Genomic DNA, 16893 nt, shown 5'->3' with positions numbered 1-16893 from the left:
GAACGAGGACCCCGATGCTCACGTTTCCTTCGATATGTGCGACATTCAAAATTAATAATTGTTCTGACGATGCCGTGAGACTTAGACTTTTTCCATTCTCACTTCGCATGTCTGCTCTGGAGTGGTTAGAGGCACTCCCTTCTGGTTCCATCACCACTTGGAATCAATTAGTTCAGCAGTTTCTTCTTCAATATTTCCCACTCGATAAAACTGCCAAATTCCGAGCAAACATCACTGGTTTTCGTGTCGATGATGATGAGTCACTTCATAGAGCATGGGAGAGGTTCAAGGGCTTGTTGAGAAAATTCCCTCATCACGGCTTGAGTCACGGGCTTCAATGTCGTACATTCTTTGACGCTTTATTCGGGGCACAAAAACAAGCCTTCGATTAGGTTGTTGGAAAAGATTTCGGTAGGTGTACCCCAAATGAGGCGCTTGATATCTTGGAGAACGCCTCTAAGAAGAGTTTTGCGTATAATCCGCCTCGTAGTATTCCTTCCTCTAAAGGTGTTCATCACGTTGATTCAAACACCTTTGTCTCCGGCCAGTTAGAAGCTCTTACCAAAAGATTTGACCAAATGCAAACCGATCTTGTCAAATCTAGTTCTAGCTCGTTGTGGTGTGTGTGATGGAAAACACCAGACCAGTCAGTGCCAGCAGGCCACGGTGGTGGAGGATGTTGACTTTGTGGGCCGCCAAAACAATGCCTACAGCTACACCTACAATACGGGATGGACAAATCACCCCAATTTTAGCTGGAAAGATGGTGGTAGCAATCAAAATCAAATGCCACCAGGTTTTGACAGAAATCCAAATTATCAAAGTCAAACCCAAAATCAATCTTTCCAACAAAAGCCTCAATTTCAGGGTTCCAAAAGTGGTAATCAGACAGTGGGGGGGATTAGTGTTGAAAGCCTTTTATCCCAACTTTTGGCTAAGATCGAGACCTCAAACAAATTGTTGAGAAAAGGAACCTGAAAATTGATGAGCCTCTCGAGAGGCAAGATCATGAGTTAAGGAATTAGAAAGCATCCATGCAAACCATCGAAAATCAAGTTGAACAGATTGCTCAACTCCTCTCTTAGAGACAGTAGGGTAGCCTTCCTAGTAACACCGAAAGGAATCCAAATGCTGAGGCTAAGGCTACTACCTTGAGGAGTGGTGTGACTACCATTCTAGTTGATGCAACGGTTTCCACACCAAAAATCGATTGCTGGTGAGATCGAGACTGAGACTCCTGGTGAGGTTCACTCGAGCTAGACCCAGCAAGTACCACACAACCCAGTGAGCCAGTCATGACTTATGTTCCTCCCATTCCATAACCAAGCCGTTTGAAAAAGCAATAGATGGAAGAGCACTACCGGAAATTCTTAGAGCTTTTTAAGCAGTTACATATTAATCTTCCACTCCTTGATGCCTTGAAAGAAATGTCGAAGTATGATAAGTTCTTGAAAGAGGTTATGTCGAATAAGAAGAAGTTGGAGGAGCTTTCTTGTGTTACTTTGAATGAGGAGTGTTCCGCGGTCCTTCAGAATAAACTACCCAAAAAATGACCAGTCCGGGCAGTTTCACCATTCCTTGTTTGATCGGAAGTTTGTCGGTTAGTAATGCTTTAGCCGACCTAGGTACTAGCGTAAACTTGATGCCCTATTCTGTTTTTTCCAAACTAGACCTAGGTGAGCCTAATCCTACTCGCATGAGCATCCAGCTTGCCGACCGTTTCGTGAAATATCATGGTGGTATAGTTGAGAATATGCTTGTGAAAATCTACAAATTCGTGTTCTTGTCGATTTTGTGATCTTAGACATGGATGAGGATAAAAATGTACCACTTATCTTAGGTCGTCCTTCCCTAGCCACTACCAGAGCTCTCATTGATGTGTGCATTGGCAGACTCACTCTTAGAGTTGGAGACGAGGAGGTGACCTTTAATATTGGGAGATCCATGCAACAACCACAGGATCATGATGGCGTGCTCTACATTGATACCATTAATCCTTGTGTGTGAGAACACCTTCAGGACACATGTGAGGAGAGTTCTTCGGATACTCAGTTGATTAGTGGAGAGGGTTCTGACCTTGTCATTGCGCCTCTACTTGAGGAGTTGGTCTATGGTGTAGACCACGAGCCTCCTGAGTGTTTGGAGAAAATTGAGTGTGCCACGCCAAGAGCTTTGTGAGTGCCTGGAGGGTAGAGGGGTCCCGATGAAATATATAGAGCTAGTTATGGATATGGATATGTATACCAGGAGTGCAACAAGTGTTCGTGCGCCTGTGGGAGATACTGATTTCTTTCGTGTGGAGGTAGGCCTTCACCAGGGGTCAGCGTTAAGTCCTTTTTTTTTGCAGTAGTCTTGGATGAGTTATCAAAGTCGATTCAGGAGATACTCCCGTGGTGCATTATGTTTGAAGACGATATTGTGTAAGTTGTTGAGAGAAAACAAGATCTAAACATGAGGCTAGAGGAATGGCAAACAACCTTAGAGACAAAAGGTTTAACGATTAGTCGCTCTAAGACGGAGTACCTCCACTATAATTTTGGTGGGGTAAATGACAATGAGGACATCCAGATCACCATTGAAGGGCAAGTTGTCACACACCGTCTTAGGGCCTAGGCGTGTGACCAATAGTTGGTACCTATTTTGTAAATATATCAGAGTTGGAGGTTTGTTTTAGCGGAAGTCTTTTTAAAATAAAATATTCTCTTATAAAATACCGGGTTAAAATACTCATTTAATGTTTACAAAGCATGTTTGAGAAAATATGTTCTTTTCAGCGGAAGTCTTTGAATAAAATATTATTATATTAAAAACTCGGTTTAAATACTCATTTGACAATTCAAATACCTGTCTTTAGAAGACATAATTATTTATAATATTTTAATAAAATATCTGAGCCACCAGATAGCATCTAATGACTACAGCTCGAATCTTCTATCATGTCTTGCTTGTCTGTTCTAACCTTTATGTTTTCATGTTAATGATATGCATGGTCTCGGGGAACTCCGAGTCACCATGTATGAATGGATCCAGACACATGTAAACTTTCCGTTTCTTATTATTGTAACACAAGGTTTTAGGGATTCATAGATTCTATGCAAACATTCTAACTCTTAAAAAGTTTATAGAAGTTTAGGGCGTATTCACCTTTTCTGTTTATGATCAGTTTCTGATACTAATTTCTGTAATCTGATTTCTACTTCTTGTTTTGTTACCTCGGACATATAGTATGAGAATAACCTTTGTATAAATAACTAGATCAATAATCTAGCTTCAGACCTTTAGTCTTTTCCGTATAGCTTTAACCTTGATAAAATCATTTGTTTATAAAACATTTGGACCTTTAGTCCTTTTGATTATTTACCAATTATATGTTACGTTTCTTTTTCAGGAAGAAACATCTATACTGAGTTTCTTCTTCAAGAAGAAACATTAATTTATCTATATCCTTTTATATGAATATTATATTTCTTAATTACAAATAAATACTATTTTGACTATACCCTTTTGTATGTACATGCTTACGTTTCTTAATCAAGAAGAAACAACATTTTGACTAACATTTGCTTAAGAATAGTTATATTATGCTTAATTGTAATCAAGGTTCGGTCTATACCCCCGACTATGGTCTAAGCCATTTATAATAATAAAATAATAACTTAGACACAACCCCTACCTTACACAGGTATTCGGAGTTAGATATTTAAAACTTATCGAGCATAATTTCTACTCTATATCGCGTATTAGGGCTTAAACCGTCAGAACTTTGGAGCTTGGCACGTACTACGAGATTGGCACGCAAAATGATGTAGAGAGGGAAACATTTTAGAGAGTGTGGTTTTGGTGTGAGGGAGTGAATGCCATGAACCCCCTTTTATAGCTGAAATCGGGTTCCATCACGGTACGCGATGGACCCTTTCTTATGTTCATCGCGTATCGCGATGACTCATGTAGATCAGAGAGTGCCACGTGTCGCCACGTGGCCTGACACATCTGCCACGTGGTGGACACACGTCAACAGGTGTTTATCCTTGTCATCGCGTATCGCGATGGCCTAACGTCTTGGTCGTCGCGTATCGCGACACCGCCCTTTCTGGGACTTGGTGAGATGTCCATCGCGTATCGCGATGGCTCCTTGGCTTTGCCCATCGCGTATCGTGATGGGTTAATATATCAGAATTTTCATGTTTGATCCGTTTATTTTATTAACTTATCACGTCTTGTCCTAACTTTCATTTTCCAAAAACAATAAGGCGGCTCTCAAGCGACAATGCGAGCGTGCACCATCAAAACGCCCATCGTCGTCACTGTCGCCTTCGCCGTCGCCCGTGCGCGTGCGCGTCGGGTGCTCTGCACCATCCGCTAGGACCACTAGGTGCATCTTGGCATAAAAGAATATTACTATGAAAATTTTCTTCTTTATAAAGAGCTTCCAAATTTTTCTCACTTTCCATGTGAGATGAATTTTAACTTCCTTATTTATACTCAAGTAGGTGCTTTCACTTTACTCCATCCTTCCATGTGGGATGTGTTTCCTTCTTCATTATCTTCCTTGTGAAGTATTTTTAATTCCTTAATTTCTTAACATGGAATGATTTTATTTCCTTATTTTATTTTCTTATTGTTTATCTTAAAAATATTTTTGGTCATTTATCTTTATTAAATTGTCAAATTTGAACTGAAATTTTGGGGATGTTGCACAAGTGGTTTCGCGGGTAACGAAGTTCAAGTATCTGGGATCATTTGCTCAGAGCAATGCGGAATTAGACACTGATGAGGCCCATCGAGTTCAGGTAGGATGGTGTAGATGGATAGCAACCACATGTATATTATGCAATAAGAGATTCCCAATTAAACTAAAGGAAAAATTTTATAGGGTCGCCATTAGACCTGCATTGTTATATGGAACAAAATGTTGGGTCATCAAGAAGGCACAAGTGCGAAAGATAGGGGTAGCAGAGATGAGAATGCTACGCTGGATGTGTGGGCACACAAGGTTAGGCCGAATAAGAAATGGTGTGTTCCGGGAGAGATTAGGGGTAGCTAACATATCCGACAAGTTAAGAGAGTGGATATTGAGATGGTTTGGACATGTGAAAAGAAGACAGACGACAAATCTTGTTAGATCCGCAGAAAACATTACTATAGAGGGGAGGTGGGGTAGAGGCCGACCAAAATTGACTTGGGATGAGAGGATTAGGCGTCATTTGCTAGACTTAAACCTCTTCGAGAACATGATTGAGGATATGAATTCTTGGAGACATAGAATTAAAGTTAAGGATTTTTAGGGAGAAAGAAATCCTTAGGAGCTTCTCTTTACCTTATTTTTTGTCACACACCATTATGTTATTTTATTTTCACATATTATATATTTTTATCTATTTGTGTATTAGTATTGTTATTTTTACTACGTGCCATTATTAATTATATTAATGTTGAACTTTGATTTCCTGTTATATTCTCTTATACATATGTTTTTAAGAGTTGAGGGTCTCTCTGGAAGCCACCTCCTTATCCTATTGGATAGAGGTACATTGTACCTACATCCCGCCTCTTAGACCCTACTCATAGCTTTAGTATTGGTGGATTCCAATGGGTATGATTGATTGATTGATATTTGGTACGTGCAACTCCTAAAATAATATTAATGTGCCTTTGGTGGTGTCCATTAATCCGTTATCAAACATCTAGAGTTTTGTATTACATAAAATGTCAAGCTTTTCTTCATTTAGGCTCGTATGCGTTTTCTAGTCAACCAACAAACTTTAAACAACTTCAGAACTCGAACGATTGTAAACCGCAACTTGTTAACAACAAATTCCGCAAACTCAGTGCAAAAACAACACGTTTCAGCACATTTATCAATTCATTTAAGCAGTTTGGTACGTTTCAGCATGTTAAACAACTTATTTCAGCAGAAAAATAGTGTATTTCAGCACTGTTAATCACGTTTTAGCTCTTAAAACTGCTCGTTTCAGCACGTTTTCACACTAAAAGCAAGTTTATCAGCAAAAACAGCAGTTTCGGCGCGTTTTCAACTCGTTTCAGCAAGAAAACAGTTCGTTTATCAGCAGTTCAGCACTTAAACAGTGCGTTGCAGCAGCTTCAACAGCAAATCAGCAACGAATCAGCAGGTTTTGGCAGGTTTCAACTCGTTTCAGCATTTAAAATTGCTCGTTTCAACGCATTTTTGACCAGTTTTGCTGCAATTTAGCACGTTTTGATTTGTTTTGGCACATTTCAACAAATTATCAGCAACGAACTGACGAAAAAAATCTGAACCTAACTTAACTCGAATTTTACTTTCACTCGGACTTTAAAACTCGTCTCTTATAAATCCAAAACTACCCTTGGCCTCCAAGTAATTTCAACAGTGAAGGCGCTTCTTTGAGTTCGCCCGTTAGAGAGAAACATAACCCGATCCGATACGGGTTATTATTATTTTTTATCTCTAATGGGCGATTATTGGTCATGGCTTATCTCACGGGTCGAACTCAAAGAAACATAAAAGTTCAACATCTTACTTTAATTTTACAAAGTACCTAAATTTGTCAAACATTGGACTTTTTGAATGAATAATGATTGTAAAAACAAAGATTGACGATTATTTCGAACAAAGCAAAAAAGGTGGTGATTTACCCATGGAAATTGTGATGAACATAGATCAATACAAATCAAAAGACGATAAAGAAGACGATAACTGAGGATAGATAAAAAAATCAGATTTTAAAGTGAAAAATTAAACTGAAATCGAAAATATTACAATATAGACATTCAATTTTATTCATCAAAATTCAAAATCTTGATTAATCGAATTCATCACTGCAAAACATGTCTTTTTTAAAATATAAATTTTGTTTTATGACTTATAAGCTTTCAGTTAGAACAACATAAATTATCCAGAATAACGAAGAAAGATAGTCAGTACACAAAGGAACAAAAACAACTGCAAATAACACTATAAACAATGCATCCAATAATTTGTGTTGGCATTTATGCACAAATTTAACATAAAAATTAGCTACCAATCAATAATCCAGCACCAAGAGATGCAAACTGATGAGATTGATGACATAAAGAAGTCAAATCCCTTGTTGACAAATGATCGAACACCTTGTGTGCATACCTGATTATGAAGGACAACTGTATCAGAATAGGTTACTGAAGAGGTAGGTCCCAGCAGAGCCCAGTTGGACCCGCAAGACTCACCTTGAAAAGGGACGTCTGCGCAGAAACCAACTGGAGCCGCAGGACCCACCATGCTCAGAGACGTGACGTCCTTACGCGCAGTACGCAAGCTGTTCCCGCAGGAAATGCCTCCCAATGGTGAAGTACTCTGCCTGTTCCCGCAGATGCGAATACAAGCCATCAGGGAAGGCCACCCGCGCAGCATGGCTACACGCACAAGGCACTTAGCTCTCAATCACTCAGTGTCACCTGAAGGAATGAGCAAAGCCGGGAACAATCCCGCACAAAGGCGGGAGGGGGAATACTCCCGCCCAACTAAGCCAGTCCGTACGATACGGGAAGATCTTCTGTACTGTACCTGACGAGGTATGGGCAAAAGATCTGACCAAAGATACGACAGCTTATTGACAGCAGTATGGCGAGCAGCATGCTTCTGTACTGTATGTCACTATTAGCCGCTGCCTACTCACCAACTCCTGTCATACCACGTGCATAGCCGGCAGTTGGTGGAAAAGGAATAGTACACAGCAGGCCTGGTCACTATCAGCCGCTGCCTACCCACCAACTACCAGCAGGACACGTGCGTAGGCCACAGTTGGTAGAACAAGAATACTATTCAGCCGGCCACACCTCCTTGGAAACCTACCTTCGGCTATAAATACCCCAAATGGTATGATCATCTCATCTTATCATATTATCATCATATTATACCTGATATCTGCTCTAGCAATCTCTTAATATACATTTATATTTAAAGAGCAATCTAGTCTGATTCTTACGCCGGAGGGTGGTCACAAGGAGGAACCCCCCCCCCCTTCTCAGTGACAAGCTCAAGGTGTCTGTTTTGCAGGTTATCAGAAGAACCATCTTTACCGGGTCTAACCCCTTGTGGGAAACATCTATCTAACCCCCAGGTTACCCGTAATCTGCCCGGGGTCCGGTTAGTGTTTCTTCATTGGCGCCATCCGTGCATAAAAGCTAGAACATTTCTTTTCAGTTTTTTCAAACTTCTGGAAAGATGGTTAAAAAAATTCCGGTAACCACAACCCCAGCTACTGGGGGGAATACCGACTACACAGTTTTTACAAACACTACCCCGGTTACCCAAGCCGGGGCAAGTGAAGTAAATTTTACGAACACTACCCCAGTTACCCAAGCTGGGGCAAGTGCAGTAAATAACCGCTCACTGGGATTCACCGATACCCAGTTAGAGAAACGAACAAGACTCCCCCGCCAAACACTCGATGAAGTTAAGGCATGGGCGGAGGCACGTCAGAGGGAATTCCAAGCTGAGTTGGACGAACGCTTGCGTTCCGTCCAACAGGCTGACGAATTCGAAGAATACTTGGACGATGACTCGGAGGAATCCGACACCGACGCGAACCCTCGCCATAGGGCAAAAGGGAAGCGTAAGGAAACGGACTCCCAACCGAGAAGGCGTTTTGGAGAAGCCTTCAAACCAAAAACACAGGTGGAAGCCCACGTGACTTCTCCAAAACATTTAGACCAACTGTTGCAAATGCGGGAACGTCCAAATTTGCAAGGGACATTGCGGAAGCAATTGCCCCAAAAAGTGCCAAACAAATGTCCAACATAGGCACATAAGATGGTATATCTGACCCAGATGATCATTTGAACAGATTCATAGCGGGGGCAACCGTCAGCAATTGGACGGAACCTACGTGGTGTTACATGTTCCAAATGACGCTTGTTGGGCCAGCTAGAGCATGGTTCGATCGTCTACCGGTCAACCACATCTACGACTGGGCAGACTTCCAACAGAAGTTTAGCCAACACTTCAGCCAACAACGAAAGTATACCGAGGAGCAATGGACAATCCTCAAATGCATCCGAGAGGAAGATGAATCTTTGCCAGATTTCATCACTCGCTTCAACTCAAAGAAGCTAAGTCTGGGTAACATTAGCGAAGATCTTGTTCGCGCTGCTTTTATTCAGGGCGCGAACGAACCAGAGCTCATCCGCACCTTAACGGGTAAAGATGGCATGCCATCCACATGGGATGCCATCATGACAGCAGCTAAACCCTTTGCGGAAACTGAGAGGCAACTGGGTAGAGATCTCCCACAGAGCACAAACCTCTACACCCAGAGAACAAGAGAAGACAACGTCCTTACCGCCCGATTAAACAAAAAGCGGAAGCTAGGCATTTGGCAGTCAAGGGTAAACTTTGACACCTCATCCGGCTTGCAACAACGGTTAGGCGGAAGGGATAATGTACAGTCAAACCAGAACTCTAGATGGACGCCACTCACCAAAAGCGTCACCGAGATATTCGCCACTGAGGAGCTCCCATGGCCAAAGGCTCCAATAATCCGACATCGTCACAATGCTGATTGGAGCAAATACTGTGACTATCACAGGACAAAATGCCACAACACTGAAGAATGCATAGACGTAAAGGACATGATCGAAGCATTTGTCAGAGATGGGACGCTCGCGCACCTCGTGGCGCAATGAACGCTGAGTAGGCTGATGCATGTAGAACCCCACTTGGGGAAAACACGAATAAAATTGCAGCTTCAATATTGGAGACTACATACTGCGCAAACAACGAGATCCCGAACCAGGTGCATATCGGCTCGATGGCGCTCCCATCCCAAAAACATGGAAGGGAGCTCAATTACACAGTTTGCATGTAGATCAATTCCAAATTTGTAAAGGCCCAGAGCCACTTCTAATGGAAATGATTCTCCTTAGAACAACGACGCTGATGATTTTACATTTACTTTTATGAACTTTCAACACGGATATGCCGGTTTCCACCGCATAATTACGTGGAAAGTCGTTGCGTGGTGAAGGCGGCAAAACCCGCATAAACCCAAAAAACGGCAAACCTTCACGCAGGTCAGTTGAAGGGGAAAAGTTCAGTCATCCCACTAAATGAAAGTGCCGGTCTATCGGCATGAATCATGACAGAGGGAACTGAACACTAACCTATTAACAACCGCGCGTCGAACGGTTAATTTATTCAACACTAATATGCCGGTTTTCACCGCATAATTACGTGGAAAGTCGTTGCGTGGGGAAGGCGGCAAAACCCGCATAAACCCAAAAAATGGCAAACCTTCACGCAGGTCAGTTGAAGGGGAAAAGTTCAGTCATCCCACTAAATGAAAGTGCCGGTCTATCCGCATGAATCATGACAGAGGGAACTGAACACTAACCTATTAACAACCGCGCGTCGAACGGTTAACTTATTCAACACTAATATGCCGGTTTTCACCGCATAATTACGTGGAAAGTCGTTGCGTGGGGAAGGCGGCAAAACCCGCATAAACCCAAAAAACGGCAAACCTTCACGCAGGTCAGTCATAGGTAAACTTTGGTCAACTAAATGAAAGTGCCGGTCCTAACCGCACAAATCATGAGAGGAAACCAAACCTATTGACAACCGCGCGTCGAACGGTTAACTTATTCAAGAGAATTTCTAACAAAAGGATGAGGAAAACCTACACGCAGGTCAGATATAGGTAAAGTAGCCATCCTACTAAGTGCAAGTGACGGTCCTACCCGCACAATCACGAAAGAGCAAGCAAAACTTCAACCAATTATCTACCACGTTCAAAGGTTAACTTATCCTAAATACTTAGAAATTTCAAAAAAGATGAGGAAAACCTCCACGCAGGTCAGACGTAGGTAAAGTTTAGCCATCCTACTAAGTGCAAGTTACGGTCCTACCCGCACAATCACGAAAGAGGAAGCAAAACTTCAACCTATTATCTACCACGTTCAAAGGTTAACTTATTCTACACTTGGAAAATTGCTAATTTAAACTAAAGTATGCAAGTCATATAACGTTTATAAAGCAAGGAATCCAGAGAAAGTAGCGGTCTTACCCGCACAAAGATTTATATTTCACAATGATTCATTACAAGAATGGCCGGGTAACTACCCGCCTACAAGAAAATAAATCTATACAAGCTAAATCTATCCTAGCAATGGGAAGGGATCTTCAGGATCAGGCTTCAGGGCCACTTCCACTTGGACCCGCACCATCAGTAGAACGTGGCGGTTCAAGGAAAGCTTTAAGGATAGCTAGCCCATCATCAGCAGCAGCAACTTGGTTTACCTTCTCCACCACCGGATGCGGGAAGGCGGCATACTGATTCACTGCTTGGTCGTAAACAGCTTCAGTATCAACATTATACAAAGGGAAGTTGGAAGGCGGGATGCCTTTCTCAACGAACCCTAGACCAAGCAGGAAGCCGGCCTTTTCCCCATCCTCATGAGAAGCGTTGAGGGCTGCGCTCATAGCATCGTCGTAAGACGTATCAGCAAAGACCCGATGCACAACCTACAAAAAACATACAAGTATAAGAACCTTTTCTATTTACAAAGAAAAGCGTAAAGACATAAAAAGCATACCTGAGACAACGCTTCTTGAAGAAGCCATTCCTTGGCAACCAGAGCCTCCTGGAGGGCAACTTGAGCTTCGTTACGGGCGCGTTCGGCTTCACTCTTGTTAAGGTTGGCAAGCAACACTTCTTTAGCCGCAGCCTCTTCGACGCCCTTTAGCTTCCGCTCAGTGTGGTCAAGCACCCCCCTCTGGTCCAAGATCTCTTGGAGCTTTTTGGCGTCTTCCATCGCCAAGGCATCATGAGCCTGCTGCAGAGCCTCTAATTTGGCTTTAAGCTCTTCATTCTCCACGCGTAGAGGCTCAGCAACAGCTTCAGCCTTGGTGGCCCTCTCGGTTGCGTTCCTTGCAGTTTCCTTAGCCAGCCGAAGCTGTTCATTAACAGCTTGGGCAGCCTTGGAACGGGCCTCGAGCCGGGCCTGAACTTCAACCTCGAGGGCCTTGAAGGCCTTCTCCTTTTCCGCAGCCACTGCGGTAAGCCTTTGGTTCTCCTCCCGGACAGCCCGCGCCTGAGCTACTTCTTTAATGCGAGCTGCCTTTAACTTGTCGTTTTCACGACAAAGCAGCTCGACGCGCGGCTGCATCCGGGCCAGGAGAACCCGAAGCTCATTGGTTAGCCTACCCTCCTGGTAGCTAGCCATGGCTTCCCCCAACGCACCACTGGGAGCAGCGTGACGAGCCCACTCCACGCACTCCACAGGGGTGCGAAGGGTTGTTCCTCGGCGGATGTTCCATCGTGGAACATACACTTCATTGGAATCCGACACTGCAAAAAACAAAAAGCAGTTAGGAAAAGATGATAAAAATATATAAAATAGGCCAAAAGAACCCTACGCACCTGTAGGGTCAATAACAGGCCGATAGCCGCCAAACCCATCACCTGAACCCAACGGAAATCCATCCAAGAGGTCAGGCAGATGGGAAGGAGGCAGAGGTTGGCGATAAGCCCCGGGCATACCTGAAGGATCGGCCGTCGTGGCCGATGACGTAGGCGGCATGGTAACAGCCGCCGCGGTCACCGTTGCGGAATCCGCAGCAAAAGTAACCGCCGGCTCAGTGAAAGACGCGGTAAAAATGGCACTGACAGCCGGCGGTGACGTCATCACAGCTGGAACAGTCGGCTCAACGGAGTGAGCAACTGAACCAGTGGAAGCAGGCGCAGGCGCAGCCGCCTGGGTCGTCGCCTCAGGTAGGCTGACCAAGCTTACCGTCATGGGCGGAGGGGTACTCCCCTGCGCTCCACCCTGGAATGCGTCAACATCCACGCCTGCACAAAGAAGACAAGTGTTAATGATATTAAGCTATGAAGTTAAAGAAAGGAAGTTTGTACTTACGGGTTTTCTTGAGCCTAAATGTACGGACAGGCGGGGATGAACCCGATGGAGCCGGCCTCTTCACGCCGCTCACCATTGTCATCCTGGGCTCTCCGGTGACAGTTGTCACAGCCTCCGGAACGTTGGTCTTATCACCACCGGGATTCCCCGCCACCTCTTCGCTCTCGGTCTCCGAGTCAGACCGAGGCACCGGATCGGCAGTGGAGGCCACCTTCTCCTTCCCCTTCCCGCCGGCAGCCTTCTTCTTCCGCACCAACGGAGGACCATCTGCGGATTCCTCATCAGAACATACGATTAGAGGAATTCCAGCAGAGGTTTCAACATTGAGGGGTCGAGGGTTGAATAGCGCCTTACCTGGCCGCCTGGCGCTAAGGATCTCGTGGCCTAGTGGGTAGACCTCCACGAACCGATCCGCCGTTTGTTCTAGGATGGGCAACTCGTTCTCGTCTAGAGCGCGAGTACCCATCCGAGCGGGACCGTCAGCCTCCCGCGGGTACATGAGCGACTGCAAGTCGTTCCCCTCTGAAATAAACAGGAAAGAAGTTAAAAGAAATTCTAAATCAACAAAAAGAAACAGAGCATACCGTAAGGAACAGAGTTCGAACCGTATTCAAGGACGATTGGGATCTTTTGCGCATCCGCATCCTTCCACACCCGGCTCATCCCCAACATCACCATCCCGGACTCCGCAAACCGGTAAACCGGAGATTGGACTCGGGATATCTTCGCAAACCATTCCGCCTCCTGGTAGTCGGAGGCGTGAAGGCTGGGAAGTGCTTGCCCATTCTTGAATTTCATGGCAAGGGGGATGGCGCGAGCGGAAATGTAGAAGAACTCCCGCTTCCACGAGCGAAGACTGCGCTCGGTTGCGCAAATCTTCAAACCCTTAATCCGGGTTATCAGAGTATACCACCCCTGGATGCACCTCCAGGAGTAGAAGGTTATCAGGCGGTCGACATAGGGCTCAATTCCCAGAATCCGGCACACCCACTCGAAGTGGCGAATCTTGGCAATCGCCATCGGATGCACCTCGGTCAGGTGCACACCGTGCCTCTCAAGGACACGGTAAACAAACTTTGTCAATGGGAACCTAAGATTCCCATAAACAAAGAATGCAGCATATACCCCGATCTTGCCTCTGGGGGCATCATACACCGTCTGATGGGGTTCAGGAAACTCAGGCTCGAGAGACTCGAGCATGAACTTCCTGACGACGTACTGATACAGATCGACGGGCAGAGCACACTGGCACTCGCCAGCAGTACTCTTGTCATCGGCTGTAGATTCGAGATCATGAGAAGACATCTTACAGATGAAAGAAGAAAACGATTTCAAGAGAATGCTTGCCTGAAAAGGTGAGTATTCGCCGGAAATCGCTTAGAAGATGAAGAGAAAAGTGAAAAGTGTGAATTACAAAGAACCCTCTCCCCCTTTATATACTAATCGCAATTAATGCGATGAATTTAATGCGGAGGAGAGAGAAATCGAAGGTGCAATGAAACTATGACACGTGGCGAAAAGCAAGCTGGCAACAGCTGTTGAAAGGACGCGTACCATTAATTTCGCGGCCACGCGCCCGAAAAATCGCGCCCACGCGCCTGAAAAAGCGTCTGGAATGACCATGTACTGTCACGTCACCATAACTTCCTGCACGTCCTGACACAGTCAGAAGAAACCGTCGCACGACGTTTCAGAGGTTTGGACTGTTCTTATCCTTTCACCAACCTTTCGAATTTCAAAAATTCAAAAAGATTCAAAAGTAAGCGGGAAAATACCCCTTACCTTGGCAACCAAGTAACCATAAGACGGGTGCGGGTACAGTGTTAAGGCAAAACCCTTCACATACTTAGCACCTGCAGGGAATTGAAGCCAAGAAAACCTTGGCAACCAAGTAACCATAAGACGGGTGCGGGTACAGTGTAAAGGCAAAACCCTTCACATACCTAGCACCCGCAGGGAATTGAAGCCAAGAATACCTCGGTAACCAAGTAACTATAAGACGGGTGCGGGTACAGTGTTAAGGCAAAACCCTTCACATACCTAGCACCCGCAGGGAATGGACGCCAGGAATACCTTGGAAGTAAAGTAACTGTAAGACGAGCACGGGTACAGTGTTAAGGCAAAACCCTTCACATACCTAGCGCTCCGCAGGGAATTGAAACCAAGAAGGATCTTCTGGGCAATGCTTGCGGAAACGGAAATAACATCCCCGCATAGCGGGAACGTCGAGAACTACATTGTTTGAAGCTCCAGGATGGAATTGGTGGTTTTAACATAATTGATCACTATGTTCAAAACTACCAAAACCTCATGGAGAATCCACACAAGTGGGACTCAACGCTCCTGACTTGCGAGGAGGTTACAGACCTACCCGCATCATACCCAAAGATCAAGCAGGAAAGTCGGGAATTTCTGCAAGTGACAAGAACTTCCGCGGGAAGAATCCCCACGGAAAACCTTAAAACTAAACCCTTTTCAAAACCCTTTGCTTAAAGTCCAAAAGTTCACCTCACTTTATTAAACATTCATGAGAAGAACATTGGACTGGGGGGACTTGAAGAGGTAGGTCCCAGCAGAGCCCAGTTGGACCCGCAAGACTCACCTTGAAGAGGGACGTCTGCGCAGAAACCAACTGGAGCCGCAGGACCCACCATGCTCAGAGACGTGACGTCCTTACGCGCAGTACGCAAGCTGTTCCCGCAGGAAATGCCTCCCAATGGTGAAGTACTCTGCCTGTTCCCGCAGCTGCGGATACAAGCCATCAGGGAAGGCCACCCGCGCAGCATGGCTACACGCACAAGGCACTTAGCTCTCAATCACTCAGTGTCACCTGAAGGAATGAGCAAAGCCGGGAACAATCCCGCACAAAGGCGGGAGGGGGAATACTCCCGCCCAACTAAGCCAGTCCGTACGATACGGGAAGATCTTCTGTACTATACCTGACGAGGTATGGGCAAAAGATCTGACCAAAGATACGACAGCTTATTGACAGCAGTATGGCGAGCAGCATGCTTCTGTACTGTATGTCACTATTAGCCGCTGCCTACTCACCAACTCCTGTCATACCACGTGCATAGCCGGCAGTTGGTGGAAAAGGAATAGTACACAGCAGGCCTGGTCACTATCAGCCGCTGCCTACCCACCAACTACCAGCAGGACACGTGCGTAGGCCACAGTTGGTAGAACAGGAATACTATTCAGCCGGCCACACCTCCTTGGAAACCTACCTTCGGCTATAAATACCCCAAATGGTATGATCATCTCATCTTATCATATTATCATCATATTATACCTGATATCTGCTCTAGCAATCTCTTAATATACATTTATATTTAAAGAGCAATCTAGTCTGATTCTCACGCCGGAGGGTGGTCACAAGGAGGAACCCCCCCTTCTCAGTGACAAGCTCACGGTGTCTGTTTTGCAGGTTATCAGAAGAACCATCTTTACCGGGTCTAACCCCTTGTGGGAAACATCTATCTAACCCCCAGGTTACCCGTAATCTGCCCGGGGTCCGGTTAGTGTTTCTTCAGTTACACAAGTCAAAACCCATGGTCGGGTTACGGTTCTGATTATCCGGTGAGATTGAGCATCAAAGACATTACAATGCATGTTAAAATCCAACACAAGAATGGAAATTAAAAAACACCAGAGGTAAGCAACAATGATGAAGAAGGAGAGGAGTGAAGGAGAGGCGACTATGGGATGGTTTAGGGATTGGGGAAAGAAGAATGGGTTATAAAGCTGTCATTACCCGTGTAAGGGTATCCAAGTTTGGTGACCCACATACCTGTGAAAATTAAAGTATAAACGGGTCAAAACCAGATAAATCAATGAGAAGCCATTATTTTTAAATAGAGCAGTCTGGTGACACGAGAGGAGGGGAAGTGACGTGAGAGCTTTAAATGTAGACCTTCTATGATATATATAAATGAAACCATAAAAATCATACGTGTCGCGATGTGGTCGCTCCCTCTTTTTTTGGAGTCACCAGGTATG

General features: G+C 44.8%; 1 non-coding gene across 1 annotated transcript; it reads right to left on the bottom strand.

Moving 5' to 3' along the window:
• Nucleotides 1–215: 215 nt before the first annotated feature.
• LOC143624569 (small nucleolar RNA R71) lies at nt 216–322 on the bottom strand. Its single transcript, XR_013152144.1, has one exon. It is a non-coding gene; the product is annotated as a small nucleolar RNA R71 (small nucleolar RNA).
• Nucleotides 323–16893: the final 16571 nt, after the last annotated feature.

The sequence above is a fragment of the Bidens hawaiensis genome, unplaced genomic scaffold (genome assembly GCF_021521415.1).
Source record: "Bidens hawaiensis isolate Kalapana, Puna unplaced genomic scaffold, B.hawaiensis_p1.1 tig00000369_1, whole genome shotgun sequence".
NCBI classification, from domain to species: Eukaryota; Viridiplantae; Streptophyta; class Magnoliopsida; order Asterales; family Asteraceae; genus Bidens; species Bidens hawaiensis.
Note: the sequence above shows the minus strand (reverse complement) of the source record. Positions and strands in the feature narration are given on the sequence as shown.